Genomic DNA, 6000 nt, shown 5'->3' on the forward strand with positions numbered 1-6000 from the left:
GAACATGTTTTGTGAGGACTTTAAATGTTAAGTAAATATGTACATTATGACGAGTATACAGGTGTAATCGCTGGTGCTTTCTTTAAGCGACAACTACGGTCACAACGTGCAGCCAAACCATTTGAATTAACCATTATGCAAGTGATTTTAAAGTTGCCCTCTAGAAGACCAAGAAAACACATCGGGTTATATCGCGGCTATTTCATGATATGGACTGATTTGGGCCATACTTGGCGCAGTTGTTGGAAGTCATAACGAAACAGGTCATTCAAAAATTCAGCCAAATCGGATAGGAAATGCGCCCTCTAGAGAATCAAGAAGTCTAATCGGGAGATCAAGTTATATGGCGGCTATATCAGGTTATAGACTGATTTCGACTATACTTGGCACAGTTGTTGCGAGTCATACCAGAACAATTAATGCAAAATTTCAGTCAAATCGGAAGAATTGTATACTCTAGAGGCTCAAGAAGTCAAGACCCAAGATCGGTTTATATGGCAGCTATATCAAAACATGGACCGATTTCGCCCAATTACAATCTTAACCGACCTACACCAATAAGAAAAATTTGTGCAAAAAATCATGAGCCTAGCTTTACTCCTTCAAAAGTTATCGTGCTTTCGACGGACAGACATGGCTAGTTTGACTTAAAATGTAACGACGATCAAGAGTACATATACTTAATGGGGTCTTAGACCCATATTTCGAGGTGATGAAATTAGTAAACCCTCATCCTATGGTGGAGGGTATAAAAATTCATAATAATTTAGATTCTATTGCAATTCAGAAGGAAAGACTAACTACCAAAGTATATTCTTAGATTATAGAAACTCATAACAATTCACTGTTAAACTTTGCTTAGGCAAAAAAAAAATTCTTAGATTAAGTGAACAAATTGGATATTCAATTTGTTCACATTGATTTCCGTTAACTAACTAACATATGTTCCGAACTGGACCAAATACTAATAAGTAAAAGTCATTGTTCAATTGTACATAAAAAAATATTGGACCTTTTAGTAGTTATATCTAAAAAAATCCGATCTGAGCTATATACAACACGGATGTCGAAAAGCATAACATAAGTCAGTATGTCAAATTTCAGTGCAATCGGATTAAAAATGCGTCTTTTATTAGGCCAAAACTTTAAATCGAGCTATATGCAAATCTTGATCGATCTAGACCAAATTGCAGATATATGTGGAGGGCTTAACTTAACTCTTTGTCCCAAATGTTAGCAACATTGGACAATAAATGCGCTTTTTATGGCCCCAAAACCTTAAACCGAGAGATCGGTCTATAAGGCAGCTATATCCAAATCTGGACCGATCTATGCGTTAATGCAGAAGTATGTCAAGGGGCTTAACTTGACTCACAGTCCCAAATTTCGGCGACATCGGACAATAAATGCGCCTTTTATGGGCCTAAGACCCTTAATCGGAGGATCGGCCTATATGGCAGCTGTATCCAAATATGGACCGATCTGGGCCAATGACGAAGGATGCTGAAGAGCCTAACACAACTCACTGCCCCAAATTTCAGCTAAATCGGACAACAAATGAGGCTTTTATGGGCCTAAGACCTTAAATCGGAGGATCGGACTATATGGCAGCTATATCCAAATCTGTACCGATCTGGGCCAAATTGACGAAGAATGCTGAAGGGCCTAACACAACTCACTGCCCCAAATTTCAGCTAAATCGGATAACAAATGTGGCTTTTATGGGCCTAAGACCCTAAATTGGAGGATCGGTCTATATCGCAGCTATATCTAAATCTAGACCGATCTGAGCCAAATACCCAAAGGATGTCGAGGGGCCCAAGGCAATTCACTGTCCCAAATTTCAGCAAAATCGGATAATAAATGTGGCTTTTATGGGTCTAAGACCCTAAATCGGAGGATCGGTCTATATGGCAGCTATCTCCAAGTCTGAACCGATCTGAGCCAAATTAACAAAGGATTTCGAAGGGCCTAAGACAACTCACTGTCTCAAATTTCAGCAAAATCGGATAATAAATGTTCCTTTTATGGGCCTAAGACCCTAAATTGGACGATCGCTCTATATTGCAGCTATATCCAAATCTGGACCAATCTAGGCCAAATTGACGAAGGATGTCGAAGGACCTAAGACAACTCACTGTCCCAAATTTCAGCACAGTCGGATAATAAATGTGGCTTTTATGGGCCTAAGACCCTAAATTGGACGATCGGTCTATATGGCAGCTATATCCAAATCCAAAACGATCTTAGCCATATTGACGGAGGATGTCAAAGGGCCTAACACAACTCACTGTTCCAAATTTCAGCAAAATCGGATAATAAATGTGGCTTTTATTGGTCTAAGACCCTAAATCGGCGGATCGGTATATATGGGGGCTATATCAAGATATAGTCCGATATAGCCCATCTTCGAACTTAACCTGCTTATGGATAAAAAAAGATTCTTTGCAAAGTTTCAGCTCAATATCTCTATTTTTGAAGACTGTAGTGTGATTTCAACAGACAGACGGACATATCTAGATCGTCTTAGATTTTTACGCTGATCAAGAATATATATACTTTATAGGGTCGGAAATGGATATTTCGATGTGTTGCAAACGGAATGACAAAATGAATATACCCCCATCTGTCGGTGGTGGATAAAAAGGAAACATAGCATGCGTTGTGATCCATAAAATATTAAATCCAAATATATGTTCAAATAATTTGTGGGATTAAGAATGTGTTCCCATGTGGCTAGGCACGTGCCTTTCTGAGTCGATCTAGCCATGTCCATCTGCCGAAATCACGAAGCGATCGAACGCGTAAAGCTCGCCACTTGAAATTTTGCACAGATACTTCTTCTTGAGGTAGGTCATTGGTGATTGCTAATGGTCCATATCGGTTCAGATTTGGATATAGCTCCCATGTAAACCAATCTCCCGATTTGATTTCCAGTGTCTTTACAAGCCGAAACTTTTTGATTTGGCTGAAATTGTGCATGTAGCGTTTTTTTATAACTTCCATCAACTATGCCAAGTACGTTCTAAATCGGTGTATAACCTGATATAGGACCCATATAAACCGATCTCCCGATTTGACTTCTTTAGCCCTCACAAGCCTCATTTTTTGTCCGATTTGGCTGAAATTTTGCACGTTGTGTTTTGACAGAAGTTTGGAATGTAGAATAAAATTATACCTTTCTACTAAATTTATTTTGTATACATTTTTAGCAGAATTAATGGTGCCAAGATTCGGCCAGGCCGAATTTATAACGCCTTAACTTGTTCTTCTTAAAAATCCAACTAGAGGGGGGAAGTGATTGGAAGGGATATTGTATTTGGCTGGTGGCATCATTGGACAAATATGATGCGAATCGTAAAGTAACTGTGAATGGTGAGCTCTACCGTGAGATGATATCTTATTTTTATACCCTCCACCATAAGATGGGGGGTATACTAATTTCGTCATTCTGATTGTAACTACTCGAAATATTCGTCTGAGACCCCATAAAGTATATATATTCTTGATCGTCGCGACATTTTATGTCGATCTAGCGATGTCCGTCCGTCTGTCCGTCCGTCCGTCCGTCCGTCCGTCTGTCTGCCGAAAGCACGCTAACTTCCGAAGGAGTAAAGCTAGCCGCTTGAAATTTTGCACAAATACTTCTTATTAGTGTAGGTCGGTTGGTATTGTAAATGGGCCATATCGGTGCATGTTTTGATATAGCTGCCATATAAACCGATCTTGGGTCTTGACTTCTTGAGCCTCTAGAATGCGCAATTCTTATCCGATTGAAATGAAATTTTGCACGACGTGTTTTGTTACTATATCCATAAACTGTGCCAAGTATGGTTCAAATCGTTTCATAACCTGATATAGCTGCCATATAAACCGATCATGGGTCTTGACTTCTTGAGCCTCTAGAGTGCGCAATTCTTATCCGATTTGAATGAAATTTTGCACGACGTGTTTTGGTATGATATTCAACAATTGTGACAAGTATGGTTTAAATCGGTCAATAACCTGATATAGCTGCCATATAAACCGATCTTGGATCTTGACTTCTTGAGCCAATTGAGGGCGCAATTCTTATCCGATTTGGCTGAAATTTTGCATAAGGTGTTTTATTATAACATCCAATAACTGTGCTAAGTATGGCGTAAATCGATATAGAACCTGATATAGCTGCCATATAAACCGATCTGGGATCTTGACTTCTTGAACCTCTAGAGGGCGCAATTCTCATCCGATTTGGCTGAAATTTTGTACAAGGGCTTCTCTCATGACCTTTAACATACGTGTCTAGTATGGTCTGAATCGACCAATAGCTTGATACAGCTCTTATATAAACCTATCTCCCGATTTTGCTTCTTGAGCCCCTACAAGGCGCAATTCTTATCCGAATGAACTGAAATATTACACAATGACTTCTACAATGCCAATCAGCATTCATTTATGGTCCGAATCGAACTATAACTTGATATAGCTCCAATAGGATAACAGTTCTTATTCAATATTCTATGTTTGTCTAAAAATAGTTACCCCGTATAGAACTCGACAAATGCGATCAATGGTGGAGGGTATATAAGATTTGGCCCGGCCGAACTTAGCACGCTCTTAATTTTTTTTTGGCTCAAAACGCAAGATCTTGACTTGCATGACATTTGGTTTCAATAAGAGGGTAGCACATGCCATACAGCTCGTGTACCAAAGGGCTTATTGAGAGGCGAGTTTGGTGAAAATTTATTTCACGTTCGGGACCGGGACCGATTTAACGCCTTTAGACTATTTTTTATGGGGCTCTGTTAAAGCTCATGTCCATACAGACAAACCTGCTTCAATTCAACCGTATTGGAAGACAACATTGAATCATTTATTTGAGACAATTTGGACTAAACGAATGGACCATTTGAGGCGCAGTCACGGTCAAAATTTGCATGACATAATTTTCAAATATTAGAATATATGGACCGTACTACCACCGACGGATGGGGGTATATTCATTTTGTCATTCCGTTTGCAACACATCGAAATATCCATTTCCGACCCTATGAAGTATATATATTCTTGATCAGCGTAAAAATCTAAGACGATCTAGACATGTCCGTCCGTCTGTCTGTTGAAATCACGCTACAGGCTTCAAAAATAGAGATATTGAAATTTTGCACAGGTTATTTTTTTATCCATAAGCAGGTTAAGTTCGAAGATGGGCTACATCGGACTATATCTTGATATAGCCCCCATATAGACCGATCCACCGATTTAGAGTCTTAGGCCAATAAAGGCCACATTTATTATCCGATTTTGCTGAAATTTGGGACAGTGAGTTGTGTTAGGCCCTTCGACATCCTCCGTCAATTTGGCCCAGATCGGTCCAGATTTGGATATAGCTGCCATATAGACCGATCCTCCAATTTAGGGTCTTAGGCCCATAAAAGCCACATTTATTATCCGATTTGGGTGAAATTTGGAACAGTGAGTTGTCTTAGGCCCTTCGATATCCTCCGTCAATTTGGCCCAGATCGGTCCAGATTTGCATATAGCTGCCATGTAGACCGATATCTCGATTTAAAGTTTTGGCCCCATAAAAGGCGCATTTTTAATCCGATTTCACTGAAATTTGACACAGTGACTTATGTTCTGCTTTTCGACATCCGTGTCGTATATAGTTCAGATCGGTATGAGGTATATGAGTATAAGGTATGAAATTTTCACCGAATTTTGATGAAAGGTGGTTTACATAAATACCCGAGGTGGTGGGTATCCAAAGTTCGGCCCGGCCGAACTTAACGCCTTTTTACTTGTTTTTTTTAACTTTCCTATGACTCTTAAAAAATAACCCTTTATACGGCAGTTTGCTCCTAACTGTATAGTTGACCTACCCGAATGGGTTTTGGACCACGATGAACATAAAAGTCTTCAGGCCAGCGAAACTTAATAGGAAGACATATCGATCATTAGACTTATTGATCAGTTTGTGGCACCTTTTGATATTTGCACTTTAGTAGAAGGATAGGT

Source organism: Stomoxys calcitrans, chromosome 1, assembly GCF_963082655.1.
Source record: "Stomoxys calcitrans chromosome 1, idStoCalc2.1, whole genome shotgun sequence".
NCBI classification, from domain to species: domain Eukaryota; kingdom Metazoa; phylum Arthropoda; class Insecta; order Diptera; family Muscidae; genus Stomoxys; species Stomoxys calcitrans.